Here is a 27,377-nt window from a genome sequence, read left to right as displayed (position 1 = left end):
CCGCCATCACTGACACCCCTGTGTGATGCTGCTGAGTCGCCAGACACCCATGAAGGACCATCCTTGGTTGCGCAGTATCACAATCAGCCCTGCCAACCCAATGCACACCCTCTTCAGGGAGAGTAAACATCCAACCTGCTGGAAAGCCATCCCACCCCTCCTCAGTATCTCCAGAAGAGCCTCCAGGGCAGTCTGCAAAGCTCAGGTGTTTTCTGAATCTATTTTGTAAAGGAGACAAAAGGCAGGTGCCAAACATTAAGGTCGAGAGACTCCAGGGTGAGGTTATTTGCATTTGTTTCTGTTCCAGCTGCCCTTAGAAATCCACCCACCAAACAAGGCAGCGATGCAACTTTCAAACCTCTTGAAAGTAAGAATAAGGAGGGTGCAGATTCCTCTTCACGTCCTGACCTCTGCAGCTGCTGCCTTCGCGCAGACAGGCTTCTGTGATGAAAAGCTTCTTGCTGCATTTGAATATTTTTCTCATTTGAAAAAATGCAGTGTCTAAACCACCTCCTTAACATAGATACAAGCTCTTCAGAGCAACCCCACCAGGCTAAAATAAATATTTTGCCTCACAAATAGTTTTCCTCTCATTAAAATGAAAACATAATTATGATGTCAAGCACAGAGGCGAGCAGCGGCTGCAATCACTTCACACAGCCCCGTGCAGCTCAGCCTTTATTTGATTAAAACCAACGAGGCTGCTATTTTGGAAAAGCATGCTCCCTTCCACAGCCCATCCAGAGTTATTTTGGAAATCTATCTATATGGAAAGCTGGCATCTTTTCCAGCAAGAAATCCCCTCCCGGGAGGTTATGGCTGTGGGTCCATGGCACGGGGCACCAGCAAGCATCCCCAGCAACTGCCTTCTCTCACGGCTCAGAGTCTGAGGGTTAAAATTCACCACAGGAAGAGCACAGCAACCCTAGGCAAGCATGTAAGAGAAGACGGCAAAGGGAGGAGGGGAGGGGAAAGGAGAGGGGCAAAGCGAGGAGGGGAGGGGAAAGGAGAGGGGCAAAGCGAGGAGGGGAGGGGAAAGGAGAGGGGCAAAGCGAGGAGGGGAGGGGAAAGGAGAGGGGCAAAGCGAGGAGGGGAGGGGAAAGGAGAGGGGCAAAGCGAGGAGGGGAGGGGAAAGGAGAGGGGCAAAGCGAGGAGGGGAGGGGAAAGGAGAGGGGCAAAGCGAGGAGGGGAGGGGAAAGGAGAGGGGCAAAGCGAGGAGGGGAGGGGAAAGGAGAGGGGCAAAGCGAGGAGGGGAGGGGAAAGGAGAGGGGCAAAGCGAGGAGGGGAGGGGAAAGGAGAGGGGCAAAGCTTCCTTTGTTTGTTTAAGTAAACCTAAGCGTCCCATTGCTACATTTAGGCACTACAAAATAAAGGATGCATCCTTCTGCCAGAGTGGACAGGGACGTCCAGACAGAGATGTTAATATAACACATGCCTCTTGAACTTCTACCCAAGCTGCTACCGCTCCGCTTGTTAACAGTGGTAATTTAATCATTGTGAATCTCAAGTAGTGTTAGCCAGGGTGAGGAGTCTGGGAGGGTGATGACGTTTATTATACCTGCATCCTCAGCATCACACCCTGCCAGAGCACAGATGCATGTTCTTGCATCCCAAACCCTTTCACATCTCTGTGTCCATAATGGGCTTCAACACAACACGGCTTACCCAGGCACAAGACTGCATCACCACCCTCCCAGTTGTACCAAAGTTGCTCTGAGTGAAGTACCTTTGGAGCTGCCCACATGTTAACTCCTGAATAGCTTAGTAGCCATAGATTGCACAAAAAACTCTAGTGGGTACCCCAGCACCTGAGCCCAAGGCTGCAACACGGCTTCACTAATTCACGTCTCCCCATAACACACCTCCTACACAAGTCCACCTCTCCTGTGAGCAACTCTGCTGCACCATGGGCTGTAAACTAAGCCTCCAAGAGCATCCCCTGCTTGCAAAAACAACCCCCACAGGGCAGCCAGCGAGAAGCAAAAAGGTCAATGACCCCATGACATCGGCAAGCCCTGACCTAGCAAACCCTCCAGGAAAATCAATGCCAGTCACAGCCGGTCCAATGCTGGTTTAAAAAAAAGCCCCAAACTGCCTGGGAACAGTCCATCCGTGGCCGGTGAGATAAGAAAAAGGAAAGAAAAGCCAGCCTGGCCTCCTCCTGCCTCAGCTGGAAGACATCATTGCAAGTTTACGGGCCAAACACATCAGGAAACACTTGCGTGTTGTCCCCAGAGTACACCCGGTCACGTCATTATACACAAAGCCCCCCATATTCCTCCACTTGTCCAGAGTTCCCTACTGGGTGCCGGGATGTCAGCCCTGGCTCCTGGCCCCCATCGTTCCCATTCTCTCCCGATAGCGTCAGCAGGACCTGGGGGACAACAGGCAGGCTGCCCCAGGCCAGGTGTGCTCGCAGGGCGGCTAATGCAGGGGCAAGTGGACAAGCCCGCAAAAAGCACGCAATGCTCAGGGCACAAGCAAAAGTTCCTTACAGCAGACACTATCGATAGGGCAGCGGGAGGGGGGCATGGCCACCCAAAGCACACGCTGCTGGGGTAGCCCCCACTTTGCACAAACCAGGCTGCCCCTCACACGGCGCTGGCACAGCGTGACGACACCTGCAGGCATCTTCACACGGCAAAACAGCCTTGGGGGGCGATGCACACTTACACCGAGCGCACACACCCCGCACACCCTTGCACGCCTACACACACCCCGCACAGCCTTGAACCGCGTTGCACCCTTACACACACCCCACACACCGTGCACACTCACACCAAGTGCACACACACCGGCAGGGCACCGCGCACCCTTGCACGGTGTTGCACGCCTACACCCCCCCGCACAGCCTTGCACGGCATTGCACGCCTACACACACCCCACACACTCACACCGAGTGCACACACACCGGCAGGGCACCGCACACCCCTTGCACGGCGCTGCATACCCGCACGGCGCCACTGGCCCCGAAGCACCCCACGCCCTAACGCCGCCCGGCCGGAGCAGCCGGAGCCGCGGAGCGGGGCTGTCCACGCTGGTCAAGCTCGGACGCCGTCTCCCAGCCGAGGCGGGAGGGAGGACGGAACACGGCTCGCGCAGCTCACCCACCCGGCGCCGGCGCCGCCACAAACTTTTCCCAGCCGATGTGGCGGCAGCGGGAGCCTCCAGCGGAGCAGCGAGACGGCGAGGGCAAAGCTGCCAGCGCGCGTTCCCGCCCGAAGCCCGCGGCCACCGCCCGCAAACCTGTAGCAAGACCGAGACCGGGACCCAACGCTGCGCTGCTCCGCTCCGCTCTCGGCTCGCGCCACCCCGCCGGGCACGGGCCGCGCGCGCCGCCCGCCCCGCGCCAGCGCTGACGTCAGAGGGCGGGGCCGCCGGCGGGGGGAGCCCAGACCGACCGCTGGAAGGGGGCGGTGGGAGCGGCCGCGTGCAGAGAGGAGCGTGCCGCTGCGCGGGTCAGGGTGCGGGCGGCGGGGGCAGTGCGTGTCCTGCCGCAGAGCGCGTGGGCGTGGGGAGAGGGGAGGGAAGCGAAGCCTCCTTGTGCGAGGGGCAGCTGTGCAGAGTCAGCCTGCATAGGGGGTGCGGGAGTGCCCTGTGCGAGGCACAGTGCTTGTGCGGAACAGCCCTGTGAGAGGCAGTGATCGTGCGAAACGGACATGGGTAGGGGGTAGCAGTGTCCTTGTGCAAGGGGAAGTGCTCCTGCAAAACGGGTGTAGATGGGGGGAGCAGTGTTCCTGTACAAGGGGCAGTGGTGCAAAGCAAGCCTGCGTAGGGTGTAGCAGTGTCCTTGTGCAGGGGACCAGTGCTTGTGCAAAACGGGCATGGTTGAGGGTAGTAGCGGCCTTGTGTAAGGGGCAGCGCTCCTGCAAAGCAGGTGTGCAGGGGCAGTAGTGCAAAGGCAGCTGTGGGGGCTAGGGCTGTCCTTGTCCAAGGGGCAGCGTTCATGCAATACAGGCCTGTGCAGAGGTTTTGTGGGAGCCCCTTGTGCTCAGGAGTGCCCCAGGACAAATGCCTTCCACTTAGGCCACTGGGGCTGAGCCCGATGCAAGAAGGTGAATACAGTTCCCAAGGAGGGTGGTTACTGTTGAGCTCTTTTCCATCCAGACTGGGCAATTCAGGTTTTCTGGGCTTTTTTCTTTTTTTTTTTTTTTCTTTTCCCTTTGCATTTTCATGCACTTTGGCACAGGACATGAAGCTGCATGGCGCAGCCCATGTTGAGTGTTTGCTGTAATGCAAACTGTGTTGTGCCATGTCCTGGAGCAGTTCGGGACCAGAGCAGAAACTCCCACAGAGCTTCTCTCCTGGGATGGCAATTCCTGCAATAGGGAAGAAACAGTGAGGAAGATGGTAAAACAAAGTCAACTCTTTTTTCTCAATGAACCCAGAACTTGCACAACTCTATTTCTTGAGTTAACCACGCTTGCAACAGCTCCAACCCTGAGGCAGCCCAAGAGGAAAAAAAAAAAAGGCTTTGTCCTCGTTAAAACCCTGTGGACTAATTGTGTATCTCACCCTGGTGCTGCTGAGCATCCTACTGCCCAGCAGGGATGCTGGGGTAGGAAACGGGGCATCAGGAGCCAGAAGTACAATGGATCAGGGACAGATGCAGTGTGCAGCCAGAGATGATGGCCACAGAGACCAGCATGGTGGCTATCTCATGATTGAACACCAGCTGAAAGAGAAATATAGAATCATAGAATTACAGAATTACAGGTTGGAAAAGACCTTTAGGATCATTAGGTCCAACATTAACCCAGCACTGCCAAATCCACGTCTAAAGCATGTCCCTAAGCACCACATCTACACATCTTCTAAATACCTCTAGGGATAGTGATGTCACCATTTCTCTGGGCAGCCTGTTCCAGGGCTTGAAAACCGTTTTGGTGAAGAAATTTTTCCTAATACCCACCCTAAACCTTCCCAGCTGCAACTTGAGGTCATTTCCTATCACATGTGATTTGAGAGATCGAGCTGCACCTAGCTACAGCCTCCTCACAGGCAGTTGTAAACAGTGATAAGGTCTCCCCAGAGCCTCCTTTTCTCCAGGCTAAACAACCCCAGTTCCCTCAGCCCTTCCTCACAAGACCTGTAGACCATTCACCAGCTTTGTTACCTTTCTCTGAACACACTCCAGCAACTCAATGTCCTTCTTGTAGTGAGGGACCCAAAACTGCAGTATTTGAGATGCAGCCTCACTTCTCTGGTTTTGCTGGCCACAGTCTTGCTGACACAGTCCTGGATGCTGGTGCCCTTTTGGCCACCTGAGCACACAGCTGGTTTATATTCAGCTGGCTGTCCATCAACACTCCCAAGAAGAGGCCAGGCAGGTCCTGTGTGCTGAAGGCATTGGCCTATGCAAGCTGTCACTTTTCTTACCCACCCCTTGTTTTTTCCTGGGTTTAATCAGGATCTGATGATTAAATTTCCTTTTCCTGGTGTTGGCTCCTCCTGTGCTTCCAGCACTGCAGAAGGAGATGGGGCTCTTGCTGGGGTGAGATGAAAGCTGGGCAGGCAGTCGGTGGGGGCTGAAAGCTCTTCCATGACCAAATCCCATCCTAGGTGCCAGGGCTCCCCAGCTTCATCCAGCCCTTCCACCAGCTCTGTTTAGTAAGCACAAATTAAACGAGACGTGTAACCACTTCAAAGCACCCTTGGGAGCTCAGCTCTGTCGCATTGTTTTGAGAGGTTTGGGGTTTATCAAAGGAAAGCTCTTTGCAGCCGGATTGCCCGGTTCTCAAATTTCAACAGGGCATTTTCATCTTGCTTTGCCAGTGGAAACGGTTCAGATGACACCTGGGCTGCAGCTGGGCTGGGTGTTCCTCCTTTGCTAGCAGCTGGTGCTGTGTGGGTACCAGGGTGCTTCTCCCATCTACACCTCAGCACCAAGCCTGGGGCAGCCAGACCAAGGTGTTCCTGGTCCATCTGCTTCTGCACATCTTGTCCAAATCACTCATTAACAGGGTTATCTGAGCTGCTAATTTGTTTATCTCTTACAGCCTTCATCTGATTTCATCTCTCTTTCATACCGTAATGTCAAAAATTACTTGTTTCATTAAACAGTTTTACATTAGAAACACTGAAGTTGTGAATCTTAGCATCAAAACACCTTCTGATGCCGACCAGCTGATGTTTCACAGAATTTACTTTCCTGCTTCACTCTTAAATTAGTCTGTCAGGGATGATTCACCCTGTCTTCTCCCATCCTTGACTAAGTTTGAATTGACTTCTTTTCCCTGCCTCCCAAACCCTAGTTTGTTCTTATTCCTTTTAATCTTATTTACTAAATAAATGAAGCCCTGATGGAGATCTCTGGATTATCCTAGGCTGATGCCTTGAGTGGCTTTGGGGACAAAAGTGTCTTTTGCAGTGAGCTGGCTGCTGGGCTGGAGGAGCTACATGTGCATCTAGAGTTTCAGCTCAGGCAGCCTTGTGATCCCTCTGCAGTAAACCCACATCTCAAGGCAGTAAGACTGGACTTGGAATTCCAAACTGTGGGCTTAACTGAAAATCATCTATTCATGTGTAACAATTACTGCCCATCCTGGGAGCTGCTTTCTCCATTTCAGGCAATTTGCTGGTCAAGGAAAGTCTGTCTGAGCCTGGGGTGGAGTGATGAACAACACATTCTGCATCTCATCCCCCTTCCTGTTTTGCAAGAGGTATTTTGCAACTTACAGAAGCTCAAAGCAATATGGGGTGTTTAGTTGCAGGGTGGGTGATGTATGTGGTAGGGAGCAAAATCTGTAGATAGGAATAAAGATGTTCCCCCCAGCATCCTTCCAGCAGCTTAGGCTCCTGCCTTCCTGCCCTGTTTCTACACCTCTCCTGCCTGCTGCTGCCTTCTCCTGCCATGTCCCCTCTACTCTCACCACAACCACAGAGAGCTGGACACAGAGCTGTGGCAGAGCCATCCCACCTTTGGATGGGCACCATTCCCATTTCCCTTCCAGGAATCAGTGGTGAGTAATTAGACCCAGACAGGATGGCCTAATGGTCTCAGGCTTTTATATGGTGCTGGGAGCTTATGTTCAAGGACTCACAGAATCATAGAATAGCTTGGGTCGGAAGGGACATTTCAAAGTCATCTAGCCCAACCACCCTGCAGTAATCAGGGACATATTAAAGCAGGTCAGGTTGTCCAGAGCCCCATCAAACTGAACCTGGAATGTTTCCAGGGATGGTGCTTCTACCACCTCTCTGGGCAACCTGTGCTGGTGTTTCACTGCCTGCACTGTAAAAAATGTATTCCTTATATCTAGTCTAACTCTCCACTTTTTAAGTTTAAAACCATCACCCCTTGTCCTGTTGCAAGAAGCCCTGCTAAAAAGACTGTCCTCATCTTTCTTATAGGTCACCCTTAAGTACTGAAAGGGTCTTCCCAGGGCCTTTTCTTCTCCAGGCTCAACAACTCCAACTCTTAGTGTTTCTTCACTGGACAGGTGTTCCCATGTTAATGTTCATTTCAAGACTTTCTTTGTCTGTTTGCCTGTGGTGTTTCTCAAGCACTTAGACAAAACTGTGTGGTAATTGTCTCCTTTTGCCTGAACAGGAGAAGAGCTGGCCCAGGATGACCTGACTTGGATGCATGAGTGAATCTTGCTCTTTCAGAAAGAGAAGGGCTCATCTTTGCTCTGATACTACCTCTGAAATTGCAGAGCAACACTGGACATCTGATAGTCTTAGAGAAAAGTACTGAGATGAGCTGCACCAGGTTGAATGACCACTAAACCCAGCAGCATCAAAGCCAGCAGCATCAAAGCCAGCAGCACCAAACTCCTCACTGGGGCTTAAGGTGCAAAACAATGCTTTTGCAGGTGCAGTAGTGGCTCAACTGCAAACAGTGAGGTCCTGAAAACTTGCAGGTGGGAGTCTTCCCAAATCTAAGCCTAATAAAAATCTACTTCCCAAATGGAATCTAAAAGCCCTCAGTGGGAGTGTCTGAGCTCCTGCTACAGCTCCTGGTGCTGCTCACTGGAGGGAATACTTTTTCCATGATCCCCCAATTCTGGTAGGAGTCCAGGAAATCACTTTGCCCATATCATGATATATATTGCTTTGCGCAGCTGGAGCAGAGCGTGCTAGCCTGCCAAGGTAGGTTTAATAATGCTTCATTAATACAGCAAGCCCAGCAAACTCCCCAGGGTGAGCTCTTCCCAGCCCAATCTTCCCCTTACTGACAATCAATTACAGCCATGATGGTTGATGATGAGGTGTAAGGATGATGTCCCTCATGGTTTCTGACGTAACAACACAAAATGGCTTTAATTTGTGCTGGGAAGGTTTAGATTGGACCTTAGGAAACATTTCTTCACCAGAAGGGCTGACAAACACTGGCACAGGCTGCCCAGGGAAGTGGTGGCATCACCATCCCTGGTGGTATTTTAAAAGATGTGTAGATGTGGTGCTGAGGGGCATGGTTTAGTGGTGGACTTGGCAGTGCTGGCTAACAGTTGGACCTGATGATCTTAAAAGTCTTTTCCAACCTAAACAATTCTATGAATTGGAAGCAGGTGCCAGAGCTATTGCTGCCTTCCCAGGAAGCAGCAGCTCTTATTTATTTGCATCCTTTGGCAGGGAACAAGGCAGGCTCTGGAGCATCATAGGCAGCAATCACAGGTGTTTGAACTCTGCCTGCTCAGGGTACTTGAGTTTTATGACTAGGATAATGTAAATAGAGATCCAGACAAGGTTTATTTTGTATGTGTAACTTCTTATTTCAAACTCAATTACCCGCAAAAGTTTCTAATAAACAAGTCTCAGTGCATTTGGAACAGGCAAACAAAGCCATCATCTTCCTTCTGCCAGACTCCCCAAATGGATTTTTTCTGCTTCATTTTCTGAATTAGATTATGCTGGGCTGTAATGGAAGCAGGGCAGATTTACTCCTGTGACACTCATCTCTGCTTCAAACGTGCATTTACCCAATTTGGTTTTGTAACTGGAGCCCAGAGCGTTTTTTCTCCATTCCTTCCTTGGCCATGCACTGTGAATGTTATGTCAGATCTTCATCCACCAAAATGGCTGAAGGCAAAAGCAGCAATTTCCAACACTGTATTTGCAAGCCTGGCCTCTACTTTTGCTTTTCTTCAAGGTGCTGAGCACAGTATCCCCGAGACACATTTGCTGAGGTAATCATTTTACTGCAGCAGGTGAGTGCCCCCTCCCTTCACAGATTTGTGGACAAAAGGGAAGTTGTGGGGTGGAGGGGGATGCGAGGCATCCGTGACTCTTGTGCAAACCACTCAGCCCTCCTGTACAGTGTTTGAAATGTGACGGTAAGTACTCAGCTAGGTAACAATCACTTCCTACTAATAACAGGGATTATTTTTTTTTAAGCCTGATGGGAAGTGCACAAAGCAAATGACAGGGCTTCTGGAGCAGCTTTTAATTGCTTTGGCTGTGTGACATCAACTGAGTGAATGAATGAACAAAAGCAAGCAAAGAGGCGGAGGTGAGAGATAAGGGAGGCCTGGGGAAAGCCTTGTACCTTCTCTGGTCCTTGAGGTAAAATCTACAGTATCCTTTCACCTCACTGCCTGCCACCGTTGCATCCCTTGTCCTCGCCATCACGCATCAAATGGTGCAACTCGTACTTGCTGCTTGCTGTACCCCACAGAGAGGGACAGGTAGTGGAGTTTGCTTTGGGCAGCTTTGCATCTGCAGCCTTCCTCCTCCTGGAAAAACTACTCCATGTGGCAAAATTCTTTATTGGAACAAAAGTCCTTTCTTTTAGCCAAAATCCTTCACTTTAAACAACCATATCAAGTAAACAGCACTCTTCGCTTTGTCTCAACACCTTTTCAGTGGAAGCCAAGCAATCCCCTGTCTGTACCTCCCCCCCTAGCTGGCCAAACCAAAGTACTGATTGCAACGGCTGCACCCATGACCCACAAGTTAATGCTGCCGTTTCTCACAGAGAGTTTCTTTTCCTCCCTGAGTCCAATTGCACAAAACAAAACAGCTTTTGTTCATGATGGAGATTCTCCTGGCAACACACTGACGGAAGCTACAAAAAAAAAAATATAAATGCCAGGGCTCAATGACAGCTTTATCTGGAGCTAAGCACCAAGATGAGTCTGTTTTATCATCGTTAGGGAAGAAAGCGCTGAGCTAATGGGAAAGGAGAAATTGCTGCCATTTGTGATGGCTCCATAGATAGAAAAATAGCCCTGCCTAGCACAGGAGGTGTGCAAAAAGGAACAGCTATCAAGGCATCAAATTGAACCTTGAAATGAGATTGAGAGAGGAGAAACAGTCTTTGACCTGCACCCTCTGCCCCCAGAGAACTGACAAAATCAGATGTATTACAGGATTTGCAAACATTTCTGCAGGCAGTGAAGAGGATCCAGTGGATTTCTGTGGGCCTGGACCAGGCCCAGAGCTTGCAGAGGGGAATTAAGAGGAGCAGAAAGCCCTGTTTGCAGACAAGGAGAACTTTGGCCTTTAGCACAGTATCCTCCTAGGTTATATTTCTGTGGTACTCAGAGGCTTGAAGCAGCCTTTTCTATACAGTGTTGGCTGCCGACTCCCGGATTTCCCCCTGCACATCTAAAGGACTTCTCTGGAGCAAAGATGCAGGGAGCAAGAACTATTTAACAGTGCTGCTGAGTGATGTGCTGATCATTTACTTCCTTCTATTGAACCCCTGCCAGATCCCTTCCACCTTTCAGGCAGCACCATGATGAAGCAGGGCAGTTTCTTTGTTTAAATAGCGTAAGACACGGTAATTTCTCGTGTTCAATGATGGGCAGCCTTGTTTATGACGTTTGCTGAGCTCCAGTATTAATCAGTGTGGTTAATTGAATCTGATGATTGCAGCTGGTTCACATCATCAGCTCTACTCAGCATGATGAGCCATCAGACAAACTGCCTGAGGTTGCCTCCATCTTGATACAAGAAGTGGAGATCCTGGGTCTCCCCACTGTATACCATCTATGGCTTAGGAATGGGAATTCAGATGATGCCACACTTTAGAAATCAGTCTACTTTCTAGTGCATACCAGCAGTTAAGTCAGATTTGAATCCCAGGCCTGAATGTACCTGACACAAATGCAGGGCAAATCCAAACAGAGCAGCATTTTCTTTTAAAGTTATCCCAGGGACGCTGGGTGCAGGATAAAAGGCGAGGATAAAAACATCAGCACTTTTGCCTATCTGCAATCCACCTTGCAAAAGGGCTCAGAGCTTAAAAGATAAGGGGGAAAAAAGATGAATTTCCCAGGCTTTTAGAGGCACAGTGAGGAATTAGCCCAGGAACCCTGAGGAACCGAGAGTCATCAATCATGAGGTAACGAGGGCTCGAGCAAGACCTGCCAGAGCACGCGCCCCATCAGCAGGGTCACAGCTGTAGTCAGAGGATGTGCAATGATGATTTATGGCAACATTATCTTCCCAGTGCTAGGCACTGAGGACCAGGTGGCACCACCAGCACAGTGCTTTCCCTTCTTTTCTTCTGGCCAATGGACACTACCTTTTTCCTTGCTGCCCCCATGTGCAGGAGGGCATTCCTTCTTACCTTCCTTTTCCTGCCTGCACTCCTAGGGTCTTATTTACCAAAACCCATCCTTATTGCCTTCTACATACCTAATTGCCATCTACAGCTAATTGAAGGGTGATTGTAGCCAAGTGCGGGTTGGTCTCTCCTCCCAGGCAACCAGCAACAGAACAAGAGGACACAGTCTCAAGCTGCACCAAGGGAGGTTTAGTCTGGATGTTAGGAAGAAGTTCTTCACAAAAAGAGTGATTGGCCATTGGAATGGGCTGCCCAGGGAGGTGGTAGAGGCACCATCACTGGACGTGTTTAAAAAGAGACTGGATGAGGCACTTGGTGCCATGGTTTAGTTGATTAGATGGTGTTGGGTGATAGGTTGGACTTGATGATCTCAAAGATCTTTTCCAACCTGGTTAATTCTGTATTCTTCTGTATTCTGTACCCGTAATTAGCATTTTGTCCTGGGTGGATTCAATTGGGCTGAAGCCTGTGTGGCCAGATCTTCACAGCTCTTGTGTCAGATGGGGCCACATCATCCCCCTTTTGCCTGTTAAACACAGCCAGGACACAGTGCTAAAATTTGCCAGCCTGCCCATAATTCAGGGTATATTCTGTGATTGCTTGCCCAGCTTGAGATGCTGGTCAGTTGTGTAGCATCTCCTAGATGTAAGGGTTATGCAAATAGTGACTCTACTAACTAGTAATTAACTAACAATTAATGTAAAGGCATCTGCCCCATCAAGTGATGCTCTCTTGATCAAGCTAATTCAAGCCAACAATGCAAAAGCCCTTCCCATGATGCTTGCCAGTACCTGAACAACTCTTGCCATCCCCTTGGCCTTCTTCCAGAATGTTGGGCCAGATAGGGTTCCATTTCTCTGGCTGATTTTCAAGGGAGGCTGGAAGCTTTTCCTCTCATCCCAAAGACCCGGAGCTGAAAAATGGCTCTAGGAGGGAACTCGCATTTGTCCTAAGTGTGTTATAACTCTTTCAGAGAGAGCTTGAAGTCTCTGTCACCTGAAGATCTGCATTTCCAGTTCTTAGAGGGGGCCTACAAGAACCCTATGGCAAACCATTCTATGATTCTGTGACTTTTACTCCTGATATCATACCCTCTTTCTACCCACCATGTTGATTTTAGATTTCTGGATGAGGCAATGCATCTCCTAATCTTCCTCAGCAAAGCTGTCTCCAAAGGGCTGCCTCTGCAGTCACCCTGACACCCAGGCAGTCGTGTCAGGGCCAAAGGACTACAAAGCTTTCCCTTGCTGAAGTTCACTAAAATAAGGAATGTTTCACATGGGATGTGGGACTTCTCACCCTTCTTTTCTTCTCCAGAACATTAAGTGATATTTAACCATCAAGTAAAGCAGGATTTTGCTCCTCCTCTGACATGCGAAAGCCCTGTGTGTGACTCAGGTGTGTCTCTGTGGGGTCCCATGCTGGAGATGCTCAGCCAGGACACCCAGAGGGCACCCAGGACTCTGCAATACCAGGTATCTGCAGACTTGCATTCTTTTCTTTTTCTTAACTCTAGCTACTCTGCAATTGAAGAAATGTGCCTGCTGTACCCACCCAAGAGCTCTCTCCCCAGGGCTTGCCCGTTAGCCCCACTCCTCCATCTTCTCCATCCTGTCTTCCTTGCTACCTTAAAAAGCCTCTCACCCCAGTGACCCAAAACTGTCTGTGACATAAAACTAGGAACATTTGTTGCTGGGCAAGAATGTAAAAAGGAGTGCTGCTGATATGTGATGAACCAGCTTGAAGCTCCTCCATTAGCCTCCAGGACTGTGTCTAGGTTTTGAATCCATAACCACACACAAACTGTCTCCTGCTTACACAAGGCATCCTCTACCCCCTCTCTGGAGCAGCCCCAAAGGATGGTGCCCTGGGCAGATGTCATCTTGCAATGGTCACTACTCCTGAGCACTCCTAGGTGCCCATGCTAGGGTTTATTATAGACAGGCAAGGGCAAAGAACAGCACAAGTCAGATACTTTGCCATAAAACGATGCGAAAAGTCAGATGCTCACCACGATGCCAGGTACCTTTCTGCAGAGCCCTTCACACATTGCACCGTTTGTGGCTCCCTTAACAAAGTGGGCCTTGTGAAAAAAAGCACTGCCTCCATGAGATTTAAGCCATCAGAGATAACCACTTGGCTGTTCCTTGCTTGGCCCTCAATACCTCCTCTTGCATGGCCAAACACACTTCCTTTCTGTGCCGCCGGATTTGCTTTTCAATGCTTCATTATGTTTCAAGGTCACGGCGTATGGCGCAGTTTGCTCGGCTGCCCTGGAAAGAAATGAAGCCACAAGAAAATTGGTTTTTTGTTTAATACAGGCATGCACCAAGCCTGAATGACTTTTTTGTGAGCATGTAAAGGAGAACGAAAAGCACCCGGGTCCACATTTTTGTTGTTGTTGTTATTGGTTTTGGCACTCCCTCTTTTCTGAGTCCTTTATTCACACTTTTCTCTTTTCCAGCTAGCAAGCACTGGGCTCCCTTTTAGTTCTCAGTGCCATGGGATTGTTTTCACAGATCTAAAGGAACCATACCTTTCATTGCTGTTACAGCGGGAATCAGGCAACACCAGCCCAAAAGCTGATCTTCTCCCACAGCATCCATCAGATCTACCACCACTGCAAAAAAAAATGGTAAAACTGGGGATGAAGGTTGTTGAAATGCATGGAAGCAGCACTGATTGGGTGTGCATTAGGTGGAAAGGACTTGGGGTTATGTGGTCTATTTGTGCCACACTCCATTTGTGCCAAAGGCTGGCTTTGCAGGCAACCAGCAGGTGGGAGAAGCAAGGCTTTGGGTTAAAATCTTGGTTTGTTTGAAGTCAGTGGTGACATTCCCACTGGCTTTGACCACCAGACTTAGCATGATAAGGACTTTGCAGACCTGCTGATGGTCTGGTTCATAGCTGGAGCAAAATGACAACAAACAAACAAGCAAACTCACCAGCAGTACAGGGAGTCCCTTGCCAGCCTGTTTGCAATATTAATTTGGGCAGTGAGTCTGCAGGGTTTTCAAGCTCTGTGTCTTTAACTCATTGTGCAGAAAGGAGCAGGGGTGCAAAGTGAATTCTGTGCAACACTTCTGAAACAGGTTCTATGTAATTTTTGGCTCTGACAATGCTTGGATCCATCTTGGGTGGTGCTGGGGCTCCCATTGCTCAAAAGGCATCCTTCAGAGCAGCTTTTCATGGACTGCAGTGTGTTCACAGGGTGCAGAAACCTCTCTGTGGACATTTCTGTCAAGGCTCCAGCTGCAAAGCAAGGACAGCTGGGTAAACTGGTTTTCCACCAACAAATTTTTGTCAGATCTCTTAATGTGAAGCCAAGGGCAAGCACTTCTTGGACACTGGCATCTCAGAGGGCCTGAGATCTTGCCTGCCCATAGACCACAGTCTTTCTGCAAACTTCTGAAGGTGAAGTTTTTGCAACTCCTCCCCCTTTACAGATCTCACTTGCCTGGATTTCACAACTCATAGCAAGCTGGCCACTATAAGCTTTCACCAATCCTCTCTGTCCTGATGCTTGCAAAAGGTGAGGTCCAAGCCACCACATTGTCTGGCAGACTGCTTTCTTCCCTGAGAAGCCTCTGGGGCTAATTGTAATCATATCTGACACAAGCATGGCAATTCCAGGGAGCAATACATTCTGGCCAAATTTTATATCAAATAACATCTGTGTTGTGAAGAAAGAACCTGTAAATATCACGATCAAACTGCATGAGATGCTCATACCTTATTAAACGTCAGAAAGCCTGTGCTGAGAGAGATACAAAAGTTCCTAATGTGAGAAAAGCATCCTTCAGACCATGCATCATGCATGGCTGCTGAAGAAGCCAAGCTTTGGTATCTCTTCTGTGCTCATAAACCTAGCAAGTGTGCAATGCCCACCTTTCCCAGTGATGGTGGAAATGTGTTGTGCCACCACTGGCATTTCCTCATCAGCCCATCCTTAGTGCCAGCAGTGAGAAATTCCTGGGGCTGGAAGCTCACTGATGGGGGCTTAGCATCAGAAATAAATCCTCTGCTGTAACAAACATTCCAAATCCATCGCTGGATGATTTTTTTAGAGACTTTGAGAAGTAGAACAAGCAAGTAAACAAGGCAGGGAACTTCCCCTGTGCATGTGGGAGCGTCTCCAACACAGTGGAAAGCATGATCAATAATTGAGTGAGAAGGCAAGCCGCTCTGAGCTTTCACAAGGCACAGCCTAAGCATCCAATATTTATTTTCAGGCCTTAAATAATGCATCTGAAAATGCTTCTAACTGGATATTTTAAGGCAAACAAATTTATTTCATGAAAAGTTAATTGGCAAGAGCATCTCTCAAGAAAAATCAATAGCAGCCACAGAAACTACCCCTCAGCTTCTCAACGGATTGGTCATGTTCCTCTGAGTTATGGGGGCACTTCTGTAATTTCTAATTAAGGGATAATTCACTATCAATTAGCCCGTATAAGTAGATTTTGCTGGCTCCCCAAGCTAAATCACTTAATCTCTAGCATTTCCTCCTCTCTGCTGCAATGCTGGCTGCCAGTGAGGCGATGTGGGGATGTGAATCGAGGGATATGGTGGCCAGTCCTGGTTCTGCCACTTACTTCCCACGGGAGCTTGGTGGAATGTGTTCACCCCCCATGGATCAGTTCACTCAGAAGACATATAGCAGCCTCTGTGAACAAATAGGAAGAAAATCGTAGGTTTATAAAATGTTTTGAATTCGAAGGGACCTTTAAAGGCCATCTAGTCCCCAGTAAGCAGGGGCATTTTCAACTACGTAAGTTGCACAAAGCCCTGTCCAGCATGACCTTGAATCATGTTTCCAGTGAAGTGGGATGGGTTGGGGGGGTAGGGGTGTCTTGCATAACATTGAGATGAGCTGTGTGCCCAGAGCAGTGGTCACAGCTCCTTTGAAGGGTCCTGGGGCTCTGACAAGTGGAAGTACCACCATTAAGGACAACCTGAACAAGAGGTGAAGGGAACAAAGCTGCTCCTCTGCCAGCTCTCATGCCAGTGTATCCCTTTGCTGAGCCCCAAAACAGCAGTCATCCTGGGCATACAGTCAGTAACACCGTAGCAAGGACCTTGGTCCTAGGTGTCAGCCCTTGGTCAGGACTGACATATTCCCACAGGGGGTTGTTTGCACATTGGCAGCAGATAAAGTATCTGCTGTTAAATCCACCATGGCTTTAATGCTGGCAGGTTCAGTCCCCACCTCATCCTCCAACTGTCACCATTCAGGGCATGAGAAAACACATTCCCAACCCAGAAGTCAGCTTCAGGGACATAAAGATGATGTCTTTGATCCTGGAAGAGTCCTGCCACGCAATATCATGGGACCACCCTGCTGCAGGGCTGCTCCAGCTCTGCCCCACACTACAAACCTAGAGTGGGACAGAGCCAGCTGTCCCTCTGCAAGATCCCCAGCCATCAGTCCATCTGCCACCCCCAAGGCACCCTAGCACACAGGGCTTGGGGACAGGCTGCTTGGCATAAGCCACCGCTGCCCTGTCAGGCTTATCATTACAAAACTCAAAACAGGTAAGAAAGGTTCATAACCTCTCATTGCAGGACAAGATTGCTCATCTCCAGCCATACTTTCCTGCCTCTGATGTTTATTTGCCATTATGCTCAGCATCCAGCAGCAGATGAATTGCCTCTGCTGGGATTTCACTTCAATCTGATCAGAGAAAATTGGTTTTGACAGCTTTGTGATAGAAACATCTTGGGTCAAACTCACTCCTCATTGAAGCTCCCTGGGGCTGCTGTGGCTGGATTTGGCTCTAGCTGGCTGGGCAAATACAAACCAGTAATGAAAAGCCTGAAAACAGAGTGACCTGGATCTAAAAGCATTCCTCTAGGTAGCAAGTCCATAATGCCCTCAAGAAGCTTAGAGGAGAAACAGAAGGACAGAGAGGCTGGATGTAGCTGCACTGGGCTGCATGATGCTGGTGTTCTCTTCTTCAGTGCTTTAGTTTGCACAGAAACAGAGCCTTAAAAATCATAAGCAAACCCAAGACCGCCATACTCCAAATGCTTCCATAGAAGCTGAGCTGAACCTGGCAGAACCAGTGCTGCTGCTTTTCTAGGAGTTCTTTCAAGGGTTTAAGAAGAAACAAGGCTTTGCTGATGCAGAGCTCTGAACATCCAAGTGAACCTCCTCAACTTTGTTCTTAGGGCATAGCTTTTGGGTTTAAAGAGGTTTCCCACCAGAAAGGGTTTGTAGGAGGTGGGAGGGCTGGGGAAACACAGATACGCTGTTTATACTGTGCTGTCCTCAGTTCAAAAAGCTTTTACCTCCCCAAAAGCACGTTCACCACTCCTATCTAGTTACAGCAGCTCTTGGACTCATCTGGAGCTGGGACAAACAGGAAAGCACAGAATTACTTTGATCGCAGCCTCTAAGGGTACAAGGCTCTGTGTTACACTTGAACAGAGGTATCCACCTCTGTTCTCTGCTGGAGAAGTAGGGAGCACCCTTCACAATTGCTGAGGCTCCTAAAACCTCGAGGCTGTCTGTTGTGATTTTGACCCAGTGAAAGGGCAGAGAGGGGCAGGGATCAAGGTTTCTCAGCAAAGTGCAAGGCTCATTCCAGTGAGGACAGATGCAGCCACTGCCTGCTGGTGTTCTGATGGAAGGAACAGGCAAGGGTCCTCTAACACTGGGCTTCAATACCATTGATGGAAGCTAACATTCTTTGGGGGGTAGCTATGAGAAATTAAACTTAAAGCCTTGAGAATCTTCCTACACAGCTTTAAGATACCACTAATAGGCAGGCATTGCTGAAGCCCAAGATGTTGTCTGTGAGCAGATCCCTCTGTTCCCTGTGTCTCCCCTGATGGGCTCCAGAGGCACAACCCAAGCTCAAGGACCTTCCCTTGGAGCCACTGTCTGGTTGAGAATTCAGGCCCATTTGGACCCAGCTCCATCATCCCTCTTGATTTGGGTTCAAATTCTGAATTTTTTTTTTCCCTCTCTGTGAGGCTGGGAATGGGCAGGATGTGGCAGATAAACTTTTATGTGACAAACTGTTCAGTTTTGCTTGATGGCTTCATTTTCATGCCTTGTGAAAGCCACAGCTGAGCAGGAAGGAGGTTTCATGTACATTCACTATTTACTTAAAGGAATTAAAAATGTAAACTAAATTATTTAGTTCCCCACAGATGGCTCTCCTGCAGGAGTGGAAGCAGGTGGCTCCTTTTGCACATCTCAGCTTTTCAGAAAGTGAAGAACTTCAGGTAGGACTACATCAGTAATGTGAAGAGCATGCATCCTTCCCAGCCTACCCTAGACAGATAACATGATGCTCTGGTGGTGCTCAAACAGTCACAGGTGGTGATGAAACTAATGTGGAGATGAAACTAATGTGGGTGTTGTAGCAGCTCTGATGAGATAGGGCTGCCATGGACATTTTTACAACGCAGTCTTAGTCTGGGATGAAAGCAGCCTTTAAAAAGAATACCCAGATTTATGAGCAGGCATCATAAAATCTCAGAACAGCCTAATTCTGATAGGAAAAACAGCTATGAAAGTAGTCTAATCTTGCTCTCATTTTCAACACCAAATGCCATTCCCAGTTTTGCTGTCCATAATCCAGCCTTGCAGGCTTCATTAAAGATGCCAGTAAATCATTTGCAGAGTCAGAAGCTTGTTGGTTTGCCTGCACATTAATGGCATGTTTCACTTCACTGATATTTTCCTTGTTTGCTTCAGACTGTATAAAACAGTCGAGTCTGACCTACTCAAAATCAACAGGAGGAGCATGGATAAAGGAAAGGAAAGTTCAGGCTTGGCCCATTTTGGAATTAGCATAGTGAGAGCTCATGGGATTTTAGAATATGCTTGTTAAAACATACACAAACTGTTATTTGTTCTACAAATATCATGTTTGTATATAGAGAATATACTTTTAAACTGTGTATGTATATTTATATACACATACTTTTAAGCATATTAACTCCTCCCTCTCCCACAACAAATCCAACAGCAGAGAATAGGAATTTTGCTCCCCAAGGAGCACAGATTGCAACCATTGAGTCAAACACCTCTGGAACAGGCTGGACCACCAGGGCAACAGATCTATGTCTCCTGCTGGATTTTTCCAGCCCCCAGAAAGAAGCTTTGATCCTTGTTGGTTAGGAGGAGAGAACAAGGTGTCCTTCCCAGGTCTGACAAAATTCACAGTGGGCTTTCAGGTGCCTATACCAGCTGTGGACCACTCACTCCTAGACTCCTCACCTTTGCTCAGTCCTGAAACAACATTTCAGCTCTATATTTTACATCCTTAAACACCACATCTTGCTTGAGTGGCATTTTCATTAGTCTCAGGGTTTTGCAAAAAGGTCTCAAGAGGCAGTCATTAGAGCTGTCAAACTCACAGCATCCTCTTAGCAATGAGCAGTCTTCCTCCTGCTGCAGTGTCTGCTGCACCAGCCGCTGCTGAGCAGCAAATTTGGGTGATTCAGGGGCAATCACATACTTTAAAGTGTAGATGCAATCACCTTTCCTGATCAGTGTCATGCTTCACTGGACTAACTAATTTACCATTAGTATTCACATCATTATCCATAAAAGCACTTGCTCTCCATCAGGCAAGCCTGGTGTATCATTTACCAAATGCTTAAAAATCTACAGATTCTTACCCAGTTTTTAGGAAGTGTGGCACAAGGAAACTGAGCTTGCTGTCTTTTTAGCCACTTTGACAAATCAGCAATGCTTTGGTCTGCAAGCAAAGCTGTAGTCAGCCATTTCATGGAACAGGATGCTGACAGCCATGGTCAGACAGCCATGGTCATGCAGTGCAAGTCTCCACCATGGCTGCTTGACCAAGATGCTATATGGCATAGCTTGAATTACTCTCTCCATATATTATATCTGCACCTACTGCAAAGCTCCAGCATGATTCTTGGGCTCTCTTGGTCTTTCAGAAGACATCAGACCCAAGAAACTTCACCTATTTTACAATATACAGGAAAAGATGTCACAGGATGGCCCTTATTTGCCAATAGACATAAAGAATGTCCTCTTTGCCTAACCCCCTCTTTTGAAGATAAACCTTTTTAAGTCAGAAAAGTGGCATGGTCCTGCCGTGCCCCTTCAGCCACCCTAAACTGATCCCTTAGGCAGAAGCTGACCTGGGAGAAAGGCTCACTATGTGCAGTGCACCTCCAAAGGAGATGATGGAATAAGGGCTCACACGTTGGACAGGCTTTTCCAAAACTGCTCTAAGGCTCTTAGTGGAGCAAATCCCATTCAGACCCCCTTTCCCTGGTGCAAAATATTTACCAGTGGTGGGAGTCATGTATTCTAACTTGGACCACATCACATAGCTCCCTATTCCTGCTCCAGAATGATCCCCATTCCTCTAACACTCGTTGCCCTGACTCTGCCAGGTGCCTTGTAACACTCTTGGGTGCTCCTACACCCCTTCTCCTGCCTCTGAATAGAGGGCTGAGATACCTGAGCATGCAGAAAAGGAGCAGTGACCTTGAGGGGGCTGCTCTCCTGTCAGCCTTCACCAATGGCCCACCCAGCAGGGACTGTGGGCTCACAACCTGTGGTGAGGTTCACTCAGTTGTTCATTGTCCTTGTCATTCTCCATTCCCAAGCAGGTCCTGGACCCACTCTGAATGAACTAGGCATGAGCTTTGCTTTCAAAGTCTTATTTTTTAAAGCCTGGCTATATTCTTGCCAAAAAACCAACCTCTGCATGGTTGTTGAAGTTCTCCATGCTCTTGAGTTAGCAATAAATGCAAAACCCAACGTGTCATTTTTAAAGTAATTATGTTGGTGCTTAAAATGCTTCTCCCATTGGCTGATGCTTGGAGAGGGATGTTGCTGCCCCATACCTGCCCTCATTGCAGAGCGTGACAGAGACTGCCAGCTTCCATTTCTGCTCCAGCAGCATCTTTGCTGGTGAGGACAAAATGCCTTTCTGGTGGCCCAAAGGGCAATTTTCAGTTTGTAAACATTTGCTCATCTCCTGATGGTCCCTGAAATGGGGCACATTCATTGCTCGGGGCATGTGGGCGGCTAGAGGAATGCAAACAGAAATTGCAGTGGGGACCTAGGATCATGAAAACTCATTAATTCTTGGCCACTTTACAACTGCACAATGTGGACACTTTTGGGCTCAATTTAATCTAATCTGGATTGGAAGTGGTGTCCCCGAGGAGAGGAAGATCATGAACAACTGTTTTTCCAACTTGATTTTGATTGCAGTGTGATTTCCCAGAGCCTCCATTGTTTGTATGATTGTAATGGGAGGGACCAGAAGGTGCTGGTAAAAATTTGAGGACATGAATTTGTGCCCAGCATCACCTGAACCCTGAAGTTCTTGGGTGAATCTTCTGTAATGACAGTAAAGCCCCTTTTCCCAGAAGGGGCAGGAACTAAGGTTGTTTGGCAAGTAGTAAAGTTTTACAACTTGCTGTAAAAGGAGGCACAGAGAGTATTCTCCCCCTCCTCAGAATCATCCAGTAGTCAGGGACCAAACTTTCTATTGGGGGAGATATCCTGTTGGGATCCATCCATATTTATACCATAAAAATACCTGTCCTTGGGGTTTAGATTCTCCATCCATCCCCCAGTGCCCTGGGTATGATCACATGCTCATTAGGCTTAAATATCTAATGTGAACCAGAGCCAGAAGAGACACAGACTCATTTGGAATCCCTCCATATGTGTCAGGAGAGGAAAGAAAACCTCAATCTGTTGTTTTGTCCTTGCCAAGGGACCCTTTCCTGCAGGCTTCAGGTTGCAGGATTGCACAGAGAAAGAGTGAGCAGAAGGTTTTGCAATACTGAAAGGAGATGTTATCCTGCCTGCTCCTGCCAGCCGTTCTCCTAAGCTGGTTTTGAGGTGCTTTGTGTGTGAAAAGTGCAGAGCAATCAAATGATCCTTAGACTATACTAACTAGAAAAGGATAGAGTAGACCCAAGACCCCTGGAGATGATAAATGGAGCCAACAACAGCATAGCTTAAGTATTGCTTCCCAGCAACTCCCTTTATAATGCTAATATCCTGGGGAGAAATAGTGCCAAGAAATTGCTCGCATTCCTCCCTGCAACAACAAACCCAGGAGAGCCAAACCCCCGACCCCACACATCTCTCCTGAGCTGGTGTTTGCTTTCAGGCCAGTCATTCTTCTGGGCATGATCCCTTTCTCTTCCAAAGTCACACTGCTCTACTCCTGTTGCAGTTGCTTTCAGCAATCCAGAGACAGGTATCTGCTGGATGCACATTCCTTCCTTCCCACCACAAATCCCAGCTCCCACTGCCCCCACCAACCTCTTTTTCTCTTTATGTCACTTACAATACCTCCAGCTGATATTAGGCTGAAATTCTCGAAGGAAATAGGATCTGAAGGAATTTCTCCTGCAGTGCACAGGTCTGAAGTCAGGAAGGTTTGTGCCTTCCATTCCCAGTGAGGTCAGGTTGAACAACAGGGCTCCCGCAGACATGGAGCGGCAGCAGCTCTGAGTATCTTTGAATTAGGAGCAGGGATGGTGGCAGGAGAGAGGCCATACCTGGCGTCCACAGCTGCCCAGTAGTGACCTTTGGCCTTCTCTGTGGGTCCTGCTTCTGGCAATGAAACTTCTCAGACACAGCCCTTGGAAACCACTTGCCATTGGGATGCTAACAAGGGATGAGTCAAATTGCATCCTGGAAGCAGAGCACACACTTGGGCAAGCCATGTCACTGAAGGATTAGATGCAGTCTAGGTTCCAGAGGAGGAAAGAGAGCTGGGCAGCCCTTCCCTTCCTTCTGCCAAACATTACTCTTTGGAGGAGCCCTGCCTTGAGGGGTTCCTGTTTCAGCCAGGAGCACTCTACGATGGCTGCTTTCCACCATCAGCTGAGTTCCTTCCCAGTGGTCAATTAGCTCTAATTAACACACAATTAGAGGACTTTTTATAGCCAGCCAGTGGGATTTGAGCCACTAATCACTGCACTGATGTGGCAGCAACCCAGAAGATTGCAACCCTGGGGTGAACCCCTGTTTCTAAGTCCTGCCAGCTTCCTGGTCCTGGTCAACAATTCCCATGTCTAATTAGGGTCCAGACTCCAAATGAGAATGAACATCAAGTGAAAAATCAGTTTTCTAAGGGGAGCCATTCCTGGGTTGGCTGGAGCTTGCTCTGAATTCAGATTAGTGAATTCCCACGTGAAGGACAATTAGACGATGAACACATGAGGACAAGGGCATGCCAAAGTGAGACACTGCACATGGGGTAGCACTGTAGCCTGATGGAAAAGCAGGAAAAAAACCCAAGACCTACTGAGCTTGTGTTCCTGTAGACATCTGAAAATAATTGTTCGGGAGACAGATGAGAACATAAAGCAGAATGAAAATACTTTTATGTTGTTCAGGCACTTAATTCTGGGGAAGATATTCATTGACAGATCATGGCAGGGTGCACAGTGTTTATCAGCCCCTCGATTTTTTTTGGCACCAGGGCCATAAACAAAACAGAGCAACACTGAGTCTCTGAAGTCCAGAAGAAGTCTCCTGCCTTTGGAAGACCTCTGTAAATATTAGGACAGACGCTATCTTAAAAGGCACAATGTCTTTGATTATGTTCCCATGTCTAGCTTCCTCCATTTATTTTTGTCTCATCATCTCTAATGTTGAACCGTGCTGCCTGCAGAGAAGGTTGTGAACTGAAACACCACTGCAAGTTCCTTCTGACAGAGCCTGAGCTCCAGCAGAGAAATTGGCAGTTAGATTGGGAGTGGTATTTCCAGCCACAGGCTCAAAAGGTGATTTTTTTTCTTACCGGCAGAGCTGTTGTGGCTGTGACAGTCCAAGGGCATGGGCAAGGTAAGGCCTGTGAGAAGAGCTAATGTATTTTTTAACCCAGCAAAACTACGAGCCTTAAAAAAAACCCAAAAATTCCTGACATGCTGGGCTTTCACAGTGTCTAGCTCATTATCAGGAGGTAAAGTGTTACCAATATGTGATAGCGATTTCCCAAAAAGACTTTTAAAGCTTTCGAAAGATTGTTTCTTATGAACCTGGGGCTTTAAGTAAATGCCAGCTGGGGTTAGGCACACGGCAAAGTCACGTGAGCTGATGGCACCCGTGGGACGGTAACGATAAGTGTGGGACTTGTGGGTTGGATGGAGAAGGGCAGGCAGGTTGGGAAGGTGTAGGACCTGTTGGTTGGGTGGTATAGAGCCTGTAGGTTAGGGCAGAATTGTTGCTGCAACTCTGGCCCTAACCAGCTCATTAACTCTTGGTTTGGAGATCTTGTGCTCAGCTGCAACCTTTACGTGCTAGGAACTGGCTTACAGCTCCTATCCCACAGGCTACCAAATAGAGGCTGATTTTGCCCATTTGTCCCCAAGAGGAGAGGAATTCCTCATCATATTGCTAATCTCTTGAATCACCACAGTTTATTGTCAATGGTCCTAATGCTCTCAGGGCAAGAAGTCTGTCATAGGGCCCTGTTGGTCTTATCACGTTCTCCTCCAGACCATGGCAGAGTTCCCACTGACTTAAATGAGAACAGGGACCCATCCATTGTCTGACACCTTTGTTATTTTCTGTGATTGAAAGGAACTATTTTTGTGTAAGGAAGGTCAAAGTGAGAGCAAGCACATAGGAGGAGGGTGGACAACTTCAAAGCTCAGCTCTGAAGTCTCTACGGGCAGGAGCCCACAGCGTCATGTGGAGATAGCCAAAGCAGTGCCAAACAACCTCACTTTGAAGGAAGATCCTGAAAGCTATTTTTATGGTGGAAAGATCATTCTAGAAGAAGGTTTCATAACTCCCCAGATGTTCTCAGCCATTTGACTTGCTCCCTCTCCTCTGAAAGTTCAGCAGAGTCTCCTCACTCTTGCCCTGCAGTTCTGCACTATCTGCATGGTTTAGGAGACAAAAATGAAGTCATAGCACATATTTGCATTTTACAGTTCCTTTAGCATAAGCATCCTGTGACGTGTGAAGCTACTGTGCTGGTCTTGCTGACTAAGGATGATGGCTATCCAGGCTGAGCACTGTCCCCTGCCTGGGCTGAGGCATGGGAGGGCTTCATAGCTGCTTACACGTATACAATGCCGCAGCCAGGGACACTGCTGAACATCACAGCCATTAAACTGCTTCCCATAAGATGCAACAGCTTGTCCTGCTGGTCCAAACCCAGGAGTGGTACTTGCAATCTCTCCCTGCTGAGTTTATTACTGCTTGTCATTAACTACACATTTGATAACATTATAGAATGGGTTTGGCTGGAAGAGATCTTCAAGATCATCAGGTCCAACCATTAACCCAGCGCTGCCAAATCCACCACTAAACTATGCCCCCTGGCACCACATCTACATGTCTTCTAGCTACCTTCAGGGATGGTGATTCCACCACTTCCCGGGGCAGCCTGTTCCAATGCTTGACAACCCTTTTGCTGAATAAATGTTTCCTAATATCCAATCTAAACCTCCCCTGGTGCAACTTGAGGCCGTTTCTTTTTTCCTCTCTCTTACACAGTATCACAGTATCGCTAAGGTTGGAAGAGACCTCGAGGACCATCGAGTCCAACCTGTCACCACGGACCCCATGACTAGACCATGGCACCAAGTGCCACATCCAGTCTCCTCTTGAACACCTCCAGGGATGGTGACTCCACCACCTCCCCGGACAGCCCATTCCAATGACCAATGACTCTCTCGGTGAAGAACTTTCTCCTCACCTCGAGCCTCTTGTTACTTGGGAGAAGAGACCAACCTCCACTTTGCTACAACTTCCTTTCAGGTAGCAAGGAGGTCTCCTCTCAGCCTCTTTTTCTCCAGGCTAAACAACCCCAGCTCCCTCAGCTGCTCCTTGTAAGACTTGTGCTCTAGACCACTCACCAACTTTGTTGCCCTTTTTTGGATGTTTTACCAGAGAGAGGAAAATATTCTTCACAACTATTAATGCTGCAGTTAGGATGTCTGCTTGACTAAGTCTTCTTTACTCCGTCCAAGGAACGATTATTAGGAACATAAATTTGACTGAAACATCAAAAGCAATCCCTTCCTCCATTTGCTGTTGGCACCTTGCATGAGTCATGCTGGCAACCTGAGATTTCAAAAGGAGCCAGCAAGTCAGGAGGAGAGGGGGAAGGGAAGCTGTTGCTTTTGTTTTGTTTTGGTTTGTTTTTTTCCAAGAGAGATGTCAAAAAGAAAATTTATTTCACTGTGGAGTGTCTATCAACTGCAAATAGTTTATATCTGGGGCAGATGTGTAATACCTAAGCTAAGAAACAAATACTCAGTTTGTAAGGGCTCATCTTGGTGAAAATTGAAAGAGAGCAGTAGAAAATTCTGACCTCTGGGGCATCAAGGTGAAGGTTGCCATGAGAGCACTGGCTCTGAACAAAGGGCAGCATGGAGGCCTTTCTGCCTTCCTGTTAGCCTTACTTTGGAGACAAGCCTTTTGAAGCCTGCTTTGTTACTGGCTGGGTTTCCTCCACATCATTCCCTTGACTCTCTCTCCCTACAGATGTAGGGTGGACCTCTGTGCTGATGGCAGTACTGGAGATAGGTACAACAAGGATAGGTACAGCTGCCACAAACATGTTCACCTCCCTCTCCACTGTGTCAAGGCTCCAAAGCCTGAGAAAGAAGCTAGTTCACTTCACATCTCCCACTGCAACATGCCATGGTCCCACTGTCCTCCAGACCCCCAGCATCTTTCTGCTGCAAGAAGCTGAATGTTGTGATTGAGATGTGGCATGGGAGACACGGTTTGGTAGGGGCTTGTAAGAAAAGTAGAAAGAAAGGCCACAGTTCCTGTTAACTGCTATCATTCATTTTTTCTGCTGATGTGTGTTAGGTTTGGGCTGAAGAATGAGAACACTTTTCACTTCAGGGCACTTTCAGTTTGCTGGTT

The 27,377-nt window shown here is 48.2% G+C and overlaps 1 protein-coding gene across 14 annotated transcripts in view; it reads right to left on the bottom strand.

The window, feature by feature from the left end:
- Positions 1-27,377, bottom strand: part of SH3BP4 (SH3 domain binding protein 4) — a 166,625-nt gene that overhangs the window by 40,696 nt on the left and 98,552 nt on the right. For 9 of the 14 annotated variants that reach the window (XM_068138103.1, XM_068138096.1, XM_068138100.1 and 6 more), the window contains 4 exons: positions 16,111-16,181; positions 14,461-14,767; positions 14,052-14,135; positions 13,527-13,788 (listed from right to left, as the gene is read on the bottom strand). The gene's annotated coding sequence lies outside the window, so the exon portion shown is untranslated. The other 5 variants (XM_068138097.1, XM_068138105.1, XM_068138098.1 and 2 more) reach the window with 5 other exon arrangements.

The sequence above is a fragment of the Melanerpes formicivorus genome, unplaced genomic scaffold (assembly GCF_026170545.1).
Source record: "Melanerpes formicivorus ecotype bairdi unplaced genomic scaffold, bMelFor1.0.p_v2 SCAF_5, whole genome shotgun sequence".
Lineage (NCBI taxonomy): Eukaryota > Metazoa > Chordata > Aves > Piciformes > Picidae > Melanerpes > Melanerpes formicivorus.
This window is presented reverse-complemented; position numbering and strand designations above follow the sequence as displayed.